The sequence below is a fragment of the Periplaneta americana genome, chromosome 2 (assembly GCF_040183065.1).
Source record: "Periplaneta americana isolate PAMFEO1 chromosome 2, P.americana_PAMFEO1_priV1, whole genome shotgun sequence".
NCBI classification, from domain to species: domain Eukaryota; kingdom Metazoa; phylum Arthropoda; class Insecta; order Blattodea; family Blattidae; genus Periplaneta; species Periplaneta americana.
This window is the reverse complement of record NC_091118.1, coordinates 121,638,899-121,653,456: the sequence shown is the minus strand read 5'-3', so window position 1 is coordinate 121,653,456 and position 14,558 is coordinate 121,638,899. Positions and strand designations below refer to the sequence as shown.

The following is a 14,558-nucleotide window of genomic DNA, read 5'->3' as shown; positions in this document are numbered from 1 at the left end:
AAATATCTGTACTGTCTATCGTAATTGGGGCTTTGCCTTGTTATAGACATAAATAAATAAATAAATTAATTAATTAATTAAAATAAACAAATTAAAATAAACAAATAAATAAATAAACAACTGTTGATGAAACATCTCTTCCGTTAAGTTTACTGTTAAACTGTCTTAACGACATTTTAAATATTTAACAAAGGTTGGTGAAACTGGGCATGAGTGTTTCATATTTCACCTCCAACGGTGAATGTTCAATTCAAATGATCTTCAATAAGTCGTCAAATTGTCTTCCCGTTTTTAAAATGAACTTGCCAATTAAGCGTAATGAGTTCCTTAGTAAATTTCTATCAGACTTGTTTAAAGTTTATATTCTTAATTCTCCATCAGAAAGCGGAAAACTCCAATCCAAACACGTCTTAAATGAACCATTAGGTCCTATTCATTCCGTCTTCTTCTGTATTGAATCTGGAAATTAAACCACCATCAGTTCTCTCGAAAATATCTTTCCACTTTGTGCAAGGTCCACATTCCTAACGTGCACCTCTAGCTCGGACAAATGTTACAGTGTACACTTGGATATTGCACAGCGAATTTGTTTGCTTACAGCAGATGTAACAAGCGTTCAACGAGGCGGCGATTAATCTTGCAGTTGGGGTCCACGCCGCGAACTGAATGGAACTAACAGAGCTCCAATTTACGATCGAATGATGAGCGAGACATCTGCCCGGTCCACAATACGGTCCTAATTCAACTGTCCATGGATTAAACGGTTAGTAAACTGCGCTAAATATCAAGTACAAAGAAGGCATTCATTGCGATCAGAGTCATGTATTTTATATTCTCCGAATCCATTTAATTTATGCGTTATGCTTCGTTATAGTGCTTTCACAAGAACATCTGTGAAGTAATTTATCACTCCCTGAGGAAACAGACACGCGTAATTAATTTTCCGTTTGTTCTATGCTATCTTAATCGGCCAACTTTTCCCATGCTAACCACATTACAAGAAATTCACGTTTCCTGTAAATAAATATATTTATTGTTGATTCAGAATAATTCTCGCAGGATTAAAGACGAAACAAAGATAACGAGCTCTATTCATGAAGAAGATTAAAAATAAAATGATGATGATGATGATGATGAAAATAATGACAACGTGAAACATAAAAGTAAACACTATTTTTCCTCGTTTAATGTGGTCAGAAGATAGGTTACAGTATTACCACAGTCTAGTATATACAGTCACGAAGCTTGAGTTGATGAGGTTGCTAGGAACAATAGACTGTGCAGGTAATATTTCGCATTGTCTGTAATGAGGCGATAGTAGCGATCCTAGTGGTTAGCAACTATCTATGGATGCATATTTATTACATATTGAGCTTCGTGACTATATATACTAGACTGTGGTTACATAAAGTAGACAATAATGCAATATTCAATCTTCTTAATAATACCAATGGGACCCGCGATAGCGTCGCGGTTAAGGCATCACACTGCAAAGCCGAAAGGTCGCGGGTTCTAATTCCAGTGGGGTCATGGGTATTCTCCATTGCTCTAATCCTCCTGGCAGCACTATGACCCTGGGGTTTACTCAACCTCTAACAGAAATGAATGCCAGAACAACATTTCCTTGAACATAAAGGCAGTGAGTATGTAGGGCATCACTACTATCATTAATGCCGATTGTCTTTGTAAAGGTGGAAGTCTTAACCTCCCACGACCCCTTTCAAGCCGATATGATCAGTAATGGGGTTGACTACCTTTTACCTTCTATTCGTAAAGTTGTAATAGTCGCAACAACATCGAATCAGTAACGATATGAATATAATAATAATAATAATAATAATAATAATAATAATAATAATAATAATAATAATAATAGTCCACACCTGTGGAGTAACGGTCAGCGCGTCTGGCCGCGAAACCAGGTGGCCCGGGTTCGAATTTCGGTATGGGCAAGTTACCTGGTTGAGGTTTTTCCGGGGTTTTCCCCTCAACCCAATACGAGCAAATGCTGGGTAACTTTCGGTGCTGGAGCCCGGACTCATTTCACCGGCATTATCTCCTTCATTTCATTCAGACGCTAAATAACCTAGATGTTGATACAGGGTCGTAAAATAACCCAACAAATTAATAATAATAATAATAATAATAATAATAATAATAATAATAATAATAATAATAATAATAACAATAACTCCGATATTACTTTCACTTTTACATCCATATGAGACAGTTTTATGTAGGATTTCTAATTTATTACACATTCGAGCTCAAAATAACAGTTATGTATTTTTTATATTTTATTCGTCTATTTATATTTCATTAATTCTGGAAATTACTCTTACGTTGTACGAAGTAGGAACACAAAGAGGAAAAGACTGTCACAAACTCCTATTCCCTTTGTGCTCAATGAACACAGTAAATTTGTTAGAAGCAATAAAAGAAATTATAATACCTAATTTGACAAACTTCTGAAGTGAATGACAAAAGTATTTCCGCAGAGATTAAAGATTTTAACGTGGAACCTTTAAGTAGGCATCAGTTCAGATAAAATGTCCGTTACTACAGTACTTCCGCAATACTCAACGCGCATCTTGCTCCTTAGCGGGAGCGAGTCAATTCAACCCGAAACATTATTTATCCCTCCTTAGAGGCAGCGGGCTGATAAAACCTTGAACATAGAAAAAAGGATACAAATAAAAACTCATGCATAATGATCTTTACTTTAATCAATACACATCACAACCTACAAACATCCAAACCCATACAATCACACAAACACTAAACACTTCAACATTTCACGCAAGTATAGGGATTCTACGAATTTCCTACGATCGTTTTATGAAGTAATATCACAGCTTCAAAGAGAAATTTATTTCGTTTCAATATCGTAAAATTTCGTGCTTAATTTCAAGACTAAGTCAAATCGTCGTCGATGGCTTAGCTCTTATCATGTTAATAGTTGAATCCAAAGTTCTAGGGTTCAAATCCGACCATGGGGAGAGGAGTGGATTTTAAGGAACTTAAAATTTTAAGCATAACATTCTCTCGGAGGAAATTAAAGCTATAACACCCATCTGCTAGATTACAACACGTAAAAATATCCCATTTCTGAAAGAGAGTTTCAGGAAAATTTTGACATATTTCTCGCCCACGTCGAAATTCGGAGGTAACACGGTGAATCCGTATTAGTGGTCTACGTAAGCGTGAATTTGACGTCCACCGTCCATCCATCAATGACCCATAACAGGTTGGGAGATGCAATGTTGGATATGCCGACGATGATAACGATGATGCGATATAACAATTACATCATCGTCGTTTACTTCAAGAATTTAATTTATTGGCCCATTTCAACGAACACGAGATATTCACAAATAGGGGAATTCCTCAGCATGATCAGAAAAACAAATCTATCGCTTACGACAGCCTAGATCTAGAACAAGACAAGGATAACATCTTAATTTTCATGAAAGTCAAATAACCAGCTCCATAACGGAAATCGAGTCGAATAGGGTCCCACTTGGCTTCAAGTAGGAAAAATAGCAACTTGAGTCACGACGGAGGACAAATTTAATTTATTTTATTATATTGTTTTACATATCCATATAGACTACGTATTAATATCTGATTGAAACTATGTTATTTATATTTGGCGCGAAACGCACAACCCAATTATCAGTACTAAAATCATCGTAGCTTCAACCCCGTCATTGTCAATAATTACTTAAATCTGACCATATTAATACATAAAATACCAATATCTTTCAGTTAGGAATCCAATAAACCGAAATGTTTAAATTTTATATCAGAAATGTATAGGCCTATTAGATTCATGAAGGAAGCTAAACTAGAACGGAGCATGTCCCTGACGTAATTTCGAGTAAAAGCGATTTCATGATAAAATGTACCCTATCCCAAACAAACATGCATGTACTTCGCATTAGCATACCAATATAACAATTTTTTGCGCCTACGCAGCGATATCAACAGTAGCTTTATCAGACACATCAATGCACAAGAGAGCGTTTTCACGATCAGCTGATACCTAGCCTACGTATCTTTAAAGGGCATCCGGACGAACGATTCACATGCGCGTAGTCGGGTACCTACAGATATTAAGTCAAATTTATTTAAATGTTTGGCAAATATTGTGATAGCAAAAGAAAGAAATTCTACCAGATGCGAACATATTATTCATAATGTAATAATTATTCCAATATTCTTTGTGAAATGAAATAATGATGGCAAATATATCTTCATTTTAAAATGCACAAGGTTATTGTAAAACTTTAAGAGAATTTTTAAATGGGATCTATTCTGTAACTAGATAAGTACTTGTTATTTACAGAAATTATGATTTCAAAGCATTTATTTCGGTACTTCTGTTTCTTATGTCGTATTTTTTTTTCTTTTTGATTTATTATTGCTGAGAGTCACTCAATTATCTAAAGACTTTTCAGAAACATCCGTTTTTTTCTCAAAATTACGTAATAATAAGCATTTTATTGTCTATCTAGGCTACCACATAAATTACAATCCATTTTAGTAAAAATAAAAATAACACCAAAGATCAAGTTTCGCTTACCCATTCGCATTAGCATTTTAAAAAGTAGTTCTTGGACTGTTTGAACGATATGTTAATGAATTCCAATCGCAAATAAAACATTCCATGTTTATTTGATTTAAATGCGATTAATTGTGTCCCCTTGTAGAAGATTAAACGTTCTTCCATGAGCTTTAATAATGAGTTTGAAAAACTCACACAGTTTGGGATGGTATGCTAATCGGGGTACGAATCTCCTTATAGACAGATCTAATCTACCTTTTTCCAGTTCAATGAACCGTATCTAATGGTCGGTCTAGCACGTTAGCAATCATAGGATATCAATTTCTTACACTACTGGTTAGAATCGGAAGTCAAGTTAACTCAGTCGGTAGACTGGAAGGGAGAGTATTCGATCCTGAACAGAGGTTAGACATTTTTATCCTCGTCGTTAACTTCCGAAACGACTTCAGCGTCCAACAGGCCTCTTGCCAAATTAGTACAGGAAATACTACACAGGAATCAAGGTGAACTTTAATTTCGCATAGGAAGAAGGGTTCAAATACTGCAAAAGAACAGACGTTCTTGTGTCGCTAGTGTTATATTCTGCGTTGTCTAAAGCAGAGCTTTGGCACTGTGTAGACTGCAAGTTACGGAATCCCACCACATCTATTGTTATTGTGTTCGTAAGATTAAAGAAAAATTCAAGGGTTCCAGGATCAAGAGTAACTGTTTGTGAAATTATCAACAATTGCATTTTTATAGAGCCTTTTCCTCCTTTGCCAACTAACATCATTCTATTCCTGTATTTCTGTATCTGTTCGAATTCCTGTCATCCAGACGTAATAACAGTGAAGAGTTCCATCTCTACATGTAGGCTAACATGAATTCCCAATCGTCAGCTTGCAGCTGCAATAGCCTAAAAATATTCTAAAACCCTGCCTACTTACAAAAACAATATTTATATTCGTATTACCTAATGCTACCGCATGAAAGTTCTAATAATTGCTTGTGAAACATTGAGCACTTGTTAAAAGAGATGAGAAAAATGTAAGAAAAATCTGTAAAGAAAACATTACTGGGAATATTTATGGTAAAAAAGGATACTACTGGGAAATTTTAAAACAGGAACAAATATTCCCCATCTTCCGATTCAAAGGAAGAGTCAAACATGTCTCGTTCCGAGGCTAAGGGAGTTTTTCCATCTACTTCTAGACCTTCGTTCTTTAGGATGATTGTGAAAAGCTTGAATGTCCACAATTTTACCCGTTCCAAATTTATTACGATGGTGCAAGGAAATAAGATTCATTTCATTGCCTCGAACTAAACAGCACTGAATGGAATCCAGCTGTATACTAATGCTCTAACCTTAACATCCCTTCGATATCATAAGAAAGACGAGAATGGAGCTCAATTCTAATCTAAAGTTTAGGCTATATTTTGCTTAAAGGCGAAATTCGCCAAGAATCAGATTTCGCACAGATAATTGTTGTCGGACTTATACTACAGTATGATAGATCGAACGCCAATGCCGCAGATACAGTGCGTACAAGTTCTCTGGATCGAATATGGGAAGTTTGTGAAGGCTGAAGGGATGTCAAGGTTAGAGCATTAGTATATAGCTGGCTCCCATTTAGTACAATTCAGTTTAGTTCGAGGCAACTTAGTACAAACAAAAAATGAATCTTCATTAATAATAATAATAATAATAATAATAATAATAATAATAATAATAATCATAATAATAATAAATTATTTATTTACTTTGGTAGAGCTAAGATCTGTAGGCCTCCTCTTCTGCCCAGCCAGACTAATTCTAATTGAATACAATTGGCTTACAGTAATTATTACATTAACATCTAGAAAGCAACACAATATGAAAGTGAATAATGAAAATAAAAGTAAATAATGAAAGTTAGATAAGTAATATTACCGGTAGTGAGATAATAATGAAAACTGGTAAGAAATAGTAGTAGTAGTAATATTTATTCTGTGAGATTTATATATAACCAATAAATATTAGAAACTTAAAACAGCTATTATTGTTATCAAGAATTGTTTGAAGAATATTTCCTTAGTTTATTCTTAAATTGGTTTGATGTCTGACAGTCTCTGGCATTACTCGGTAAGGAATTCCAAAGTCGAGGAACAACCACAATGAGAAAAAAAAATGAATATGAGGATTTATGATACCTATATTACGAAACAATTGAACAAAAGTTGTCGTGCTATATTTCATAGAAGTATCCTTGTGTTCAGCAATTAGGATCTGACTCAACAACCCACAATGCAGTGGAAAAAGTGAAAGATACCGTCTCAATTTGAACAAAAAAGGAGCATAAATTGCATTCTGAGTTAAGAAAAATTCCACAGCATAGGCAATAGGCTATAACAGTCGTCCACGAAATAATTACGAACATTAGCTCAACAGGCAAGTACTCGTATATACAATACTTACATCATCTTGCAAAGTGATGAAACTATTAAAAGTGTTACAAGACAACAGTTGTTGTCAAACTGAGTGACAAAAACCATAATCAGGATTCAATTCTACCCATAAAGAAGATATTCAGCAAGAGTCTAGAAATCTTTTGAAAAGCTGTGAAATACTGTTTAGAGAGGACGGTCGATAGTTCCATAACTTATTTGTATTATAAAGTAAGCCAATACATTACATCTGTATCTGTAATATAACATACGAGCATAAAGTGTGAGATTTTAAAGCTGATACGCAGAATCACCACTAAACGAGCTGTTACTTGCTCATGCCACTTTTCGAAAGGCGCCGTACTATTCGAAACCTGTTTTCAGGCGTACACCCGTTATATTTCAAAGTAGAAAGGAATGAAAGAAACGTGAGATCAGTAAACAAAGTGGTTTTTTTTTATTAAATGTTGAAATTTACTTTTCCAGCATTACAATACTTTCTCTATACTTCGTAAATAAGAAGGTAGAAGAAGTGGATGGGGCTAAATATTAATATTTTTTTTTTCTGGAGAGACCGGTAAGAAAGAATGAAAGCTCTTATCTTTCTGTCATCAATACGCATCGTTTAGTCAGCAGTCCGAAGAATAGTTGGGACTCAAAGTAAGTTTTTAAGAAGAACAGAAAAGATTACCAAGTTAGTTTACAACATATGCTTCAAAATTTACTCATCAAATCAAACTAAAACTGCAATTATGAGACAAATTGTTACTTTCGGAGCACTAATGCGCTTTTGGTACTAATAATATGCCATTAAATTCCTGTAACAAACACCTGTGCTCAGCAGCGGCGTAACAGATTTAACACTCCGTCAGCAACTATGGAACCTTGGTTGATTCGGACGCTACGTAATTCATTGAGCATTATACCAATTCAATATGACAGATATGTTGGCCGAAGCTTCAGGATAAGAAAGGTGTGCGAAGAATGCGAAATTATAGACCTCCGTTTACGGACTGCAGAAGCAATATACCAACAATTAAGAGAGAACAACACGTATCGTCAAAGCGTTCAGCATTCCATTTCAACTTCAGAAATATTCATGCATCATTCTTTCTCTGTCTAGCTTTTACGATTGTTATATGAGCATCATATATCTCCGGCTTTGTGCTTTGGTCTGAAAATTATCTCACTTGGAAATATATTGCTATATTCCTTTCCTCGACTATTAATAATCTCACGAATCCGCAAAATTCTCATATTCTACAATGTATGTACGCGAAACGACTCGTTGATAAGAAGAACTTATATGAACCGACGTTTTTCAGAGATTGTATAATACTGACAAGAATAATAATTCATTATTTCATGCAAGTTATAATTCACTACAGTCACATTATCTCTGCACTCAAGAGCTGGCATTACTGTACTACAAAAGAAGTACCTATTATAAATGTTTGTCAGCCTTTGAGCAGTAGACGTTTGTGATCTGCGTTTCCCGAGTCCATTAATAATCATTTATGTTGCAACCGTTTTAACTTTGTGTGTGTGTGTATATATATATATATATATATATATATATATATATATATTTATATTTTGTATAAATTTATAATAGTATATATGTTGGTACTAATAAATAAAAATTAATGAATTGTAATGTCATTTTGCAGTCGAATTTTCGCAGAAACAATATTTTTGCTACAAGGTTTTTATAAACATATTTCTTCTATATTATTATTATTATTATTATTATTATTATTATTATTATTATATTTTAATTTATGTAGTATATTTACCAGATATTAAGATCTTGATGATTTATTTTTTTTAAGTCATTAAGGGCGATATTGATTGTGAATCATTCATAAGCAATATCAGTCTTCGTATTCCTACTAAGGGTTTAAGATTTCATAAAATTTTTATAATAGAAATTCTAAATCTCTCTCTCCGATCTGCACATGTATAAAATATGCTAATTTTCATGGATTGAACTTGGATCCATTTAATGTGTAGTATATATGTTTTGAGTTTTAAGTCAGTTGTTACTTGTTATTAATATATGCCTTTTGTTCAGATATATATTATAATATTCTCGTCATCTTGTATGTCTTTGTAATACTATTTATATGATTCCATTCTTCATTTACATGACTCCATTATTTCATTTGCAATTATCATTTTATTTCATTGCCATTATTTTAATTATTCCATCGTACTTTTATTGTAATTTATATCACTGCTAATGTTTTTGTTATAATGTCTTTGTGCTGAACTGTTGGCCACTGGCTGTAGTACAGCACATTAAATATAAGTAAATAAATAAATATTTATTATTATTATTATTACTATAATTATTATTCCTAGCCAAACAAGAATAGTTACGAGAAAAATTGTGAATTCAAGTACTGTTGCTCTGTACATATATTTCCTACATAGATATTTTGGCGTGCCCTTTCTATTCGAGGGCATTGAAGAAAATAAATTTCGTCAATAGTTTATGAACAATGTTAGTTTACGTGTTTCTATCAGAGTCATGATAAGGCAAATCTCTTCTACAATAGTAATGAGAGGGGTTTGAAGGGGTGAAAATATATATATTTTTTCATAAACTAGTTCGTAACAAACTTTTAAATGAACTATGTATTATTAATTACCTACAATATTACGATGTCAAAAGTTGTATATACCTCCAGTATTGTATATTACATTTAAGTATTTCGCTATTTCACTGTCTGACTCGTTGATTTATTCCCAAATAGGGGGAAAGATAAACTCTTCAAAGCCATCCTCGTGTACGGCCTTTAATTCTAAATCTCTTTTCCCAGTACCAAAATACGTTAAAAGTGATGTCACATACTATTATAATGATAGCATTATCAAAAACGATAGAAAACCGTTTCTCCATTGTCAATTATTTGATATATTAATTTCTGTCTTAACGTTATGTACATTTGCAAACAACAATAATAATAATAATAATAATATATTATTGTTATTATTATTGTATTATTATAACATGATTTTTAATCACATTATACATTAGCAAAAGAACTAAGTAATGATATCACCATTATGTCGCAAGGATGGAAAAATTCTCTATATAGGAATCCGACGCATTACACCGAGACATATTATGGTCGAGCGAGTGCAGTTTGAATTAAGGTCTGTAATTGAAGTAGTCATGAAGGAGGTGTGTACGCTACGCACTTCCCACATCTGCAGAATAAATTAAGTGAATTCCAAGCATCCGCTAAAATTTGTAGCGTGATTTGACTGGTCATAATGGTTTAAATACAAGGCCATTTCATTTAGGAATACATCTATTTTATTTCATTGTGTAACAGATTATCCGGAACTGTGAATTTGTTATGTAACTAGTAAGATATCTCACTACTCTAACAGACTTCATAGTACAATAATTTTTATCAACTAGTTTATTTGGTGTAAAACTGTAGTGAGAAGTGTCACATTTTAATTTGCATAAGCCTTTGTCATTTCTGCTACATTATTATGCCCATTTGTACAGTCCACATTTTCTGCTACTTTTTTATTGTTATTATTATTATTATTATCATTATTATTATTTATGGTTTTTAGAGAACCTGAAGGTTCATTGCCGCCCTCACGTAAGCCCGCCATCGGTCCCTATCCTAAACAACATTAATCCAGTTTCTACCATCATATCCCACCTCCCTCAAATCCATTTAATATTATCCTCCCATCTACATCTCGGCCTCCCCAAAGACCTTTTTCCCTCCGGCCTCCTAACTAACACTCTACGTGCATTTCTGGATTCGCCCATACGTGCTACATGTCCTGTCCATCTCAAACGTCTGGATTTAATATTCTTAATTATGTCAGGAGAAGAATACAATGCGTACAGCTCTGGGTTGTGTAACTTTGTCCCTTCTCCTGTATCTTCATCCCTCTTAGCACCAAATATTTTCCTAAGCACGTTATTCTCAGACACCTTTAACCTGTGTTCCTCTGTCAAAGTTGGAGTCCAAGTTTCACAACCATACAGAACAACCGGAAATATAACTGTTTTTTTTTAGAGTAGACTGGATGACAAAACTTCTGAATCGAACAATTACAGGTATTTCCCGTATTTATTCCGCGTTTAATTTTCTCCCGAGTGTGATTTATATTTGTTACTGTTGCCCCAAGATTATTATTATTATTATTATTATTATTATTATTATTATTATTATTATTATTATTATTATTATTATTATTGCAATGTTTTTAATTAATTGCAAATGCTTACTATCATCTTTATAATATACATAGCTACATCTTTATGAGGTACGGATTTACCCTGATAAAGTACTACTATTGACACGTTTTAAATATGATAATGTATTATTTAATTTTGAAATTTATAACACACTCTGATTGATGAAATCTGATCAGTATATATGTAGCTAATTTATTATGTATGCAATAAAGAGGAAAGAAACTGGTCACCCTACCCCATTATCTCCTGGCCTAGTTGCCTCATAAGTGGTGCCATGTTGGTACCACTTGTGAGGTTCTGACCTGTCTTCGGACAGTTGACTAAACATGAGTGAACAACTCTGATGAGTTTACTGCAGTATCGAAGTGGAAAAGTATGCACTGTTTATGTTGTGCATATTTTCTCAATTTCTAATCAATTCTAGAATTTAACTTCGTAAAAAAAACTTGACTATACCTTCTGAATATAATTAGTAGTGTGCCATCTTTTATGATTTTGCCCTTTTTTCTTTACTACATAGCATTATGTGCTGTCTTTTTGCTTAATTCTTTTGTCTATTTTCATTCCACTATTTCCGTGGGATTTCAAATATGACTTTTACATTAATTCTACGCTTTCGAAAAAGTCTTAAAGATACCATCTCCCAAATTAAATCCTTAGAATAAAACCCTGCTAAAAATGGTATACCACAAAGAGCAAAATTATAAATACATAAACAAGTTGAAGTTAAAAGGTATTTGAAAGGACAAATTACCTATAAAACAAATGTCTTGAGAATCCCTTATAACATGAATTACTATACCAGCACACATAAATAATAACGCTTTAAACAATCCATGAGTTAACAAATGAAAAAAAGGCCAAAACAGAAAAAAACTTAGACAAAATCCTGTTGTATTTCTAGTATGCATCATTAATAAATTAGTTAATGTGAGGCAAATATTATATTATTATTATTATTATTATTATTATTATTATAGCAAACTCTTTGGTTTTGATATATAATAATAATAATAATAATAATAATAATAATAATAATAATAATAATAATAATTCACAGATATAAATAATATTTGCTTTCACCTTTGAATTTAGATGTCATAAAAGTGTATAATTAAATTGTAAACTAATTCAACGTGTAAGAATATAATTAACAATAGCTTATAACGTGCAAGTCATTGGAAAGTAGGCCTGCTTTAATGTAATTCAATTTGTGTTTCAGATCTTAATGGAAGCACGACGTCCCCCACAGCCGAAATGACACAGTCCTTAATGGCCAGACATTAACATACCTCGATACACGGATGACTGGAATACTTCTAGCATCACAATATTGCAAACCATATTATAAAATACGTAATCGATATTTGAGAACTTAAAAAAAAATCACATTAGACGGTCTTCTCAATGCTGCAATAATAGTTTCCTTAAAACTAAAGATAGAAAATTTTGTTAATTTTAAGTTAATTATTTTTTCCCTTAAAACCAAAAAATATATTATATAAATATCATGCAATTTAATTTATTGATAATGAGACACAATAAAAATTTAATTGATTTAATTACTATACTATTTATCCAGTAAACATGTGTTAGAGATGTCACTGCTACACATCCAGCAATTCGTTGAACATCACGCTGATTCACTTTATGACTTATTTTTATATTATTAAATAAAAAATAACTAAAAAGAACTACACTGTTGAGGAAAAAAAACACATGGTGGATATTGAAGATTAGATCCTCTGGACTGTAGCACTTAACAAAAAAAAATCACACACTTATTTGAGCATTTTAACTTCATAAGTTGGCATTACCTATGACGTAAAGGCAATTGCTGTTGATATTTGCTTTATTATCGCAAAGCACCACACTCGTAGCACACAATACTCCCGACACGCCGCCTCAGCATTGCAAGTAGTACTAGCGGTTCTGCCTTCCTAACAAACACATCTCCATCAGGCGCGGCCGGTGTGGCCCGAAGTGGAACGGAAATTGCCGAACCACGTACCTTGTTTGAAAAATATCATTTCAAATAGGCCGTCGGTATGCATAGATGTTAATTACAATCGTTAACGAGACATGCGTCGTTATGTAATGCATGTCAAGGAACCAGCCTTAAATAAAGATGCGACGTCTGCTACGCGCCATTAAACACAAAACAGTGCTAGCACGAAAGACTTGCATGTCACCCTACTCCAGTGTGCCAATTAGCATTCGTTTCTGCCACGCGAGTTCCATTGACAAAACAAGTATTATTTCTAATGTATTACACGGTTCTCTATCTTCTTTTGTTTTTTTGTATTGGCATTTCTTTCTTGTCAGGGTTTAGCCTTGTACTGCTTCATGAAAATTTGACCTTAAGCTGCTTCAAGACGATCACATTTTTCTTCAATTCAATACTTCATATAAGAACGCTTGTCAAAGATTGATCAGTATTGAAAAAAAGATTTTTCAAAGACTATTTCATATAGCTAAAGATTTGGTAACATTCTGAAACTTCAGCTTGAAAATCACTGCAACCTATGTATGCCTACCTACCAAATGTTACAATATAAGTATGTAAATATCAGGAACTATCAAACATTAACCAATTTAACAATATACTAAGGAAATATTTTTCTAACAATTCTTGTTAACAATAACAGCTGTTTCAAGTTTTTCAATGTTTAATGGTTAGATATATATCACAGAATAAATATTTAAATTACATTATTATTATTATTATTATTATTATTACAATTTCTTACCAATGTTTATTATTGCCTCACTAACATTACTTATCCAACTTTCATTATTTACTTTCATGTTGTATGGTCTAGATCAGATCTGCAGAACTGTAGGTCCTGAGAGCGACTTCTTTCCTCCCCTTTCTTACCCCACCCACCTTTTCTACCTGTGCGGTCACGGCGTTTTAGTTACGCTCGGCTGCATCAACATTCATTCTCGCGGCGGAAGTCGATCATCTCCAATAGAAGTGGAATGAGGCTGACGTCATAGTTCCCCTACTTGCGAGTTCTGCAGGCCTGGTCTAGATATTAATATTAGTAACTAGGTAACCAATTGTCTTTAATTAGCATTAGAGTCTGGCTCGGCGGAAGAGAAGGCCTACTGGCCTGAGCTCTGCCAGATTAAATAAATAAATAAATAAATTATAAATTATAAATATTTTAGAGAATATATAGGCTATACAAAACAATATTTGTATTAAATGAGGATAAACAGGTCCTATATGCTTATCTTCAGAACAATTAACATAAAGTTATTTGTCACATTTTTTTTTACAGTATTTGAGTTGAACGTTTTCGACTCAAATGAGTCATCTTCGGTAGCTATCCCTTTGAATACATA

The 14,558-nt window shown here is 33.2% G+C and overlaps 1 protein-coding gene across 1 annotated transcript in view; it reads right to left on the bottom strand.

Annotated features, from left to right (window-relative positions):
- The window catches only part of LOC138694555 (serine-rich adhesin for platelets-like), a 264,902-nt gene extending 251,697 nt beyond the window's left edge, over positions 1-13,205 (bottom strand). Inside the window, exon 1 of the mRNA XM_069818409.1 lies at positions 13,025-13,205. The gene's annotated coding sequence lies outside the window, so the exon portion shown is untranslated. The remainder of the gene's footprint in view (positions 1-13,024) is intronic.
- Between the last annotated feature and the right edge of the window lie 1,353 nt (positions 13,206-14,558).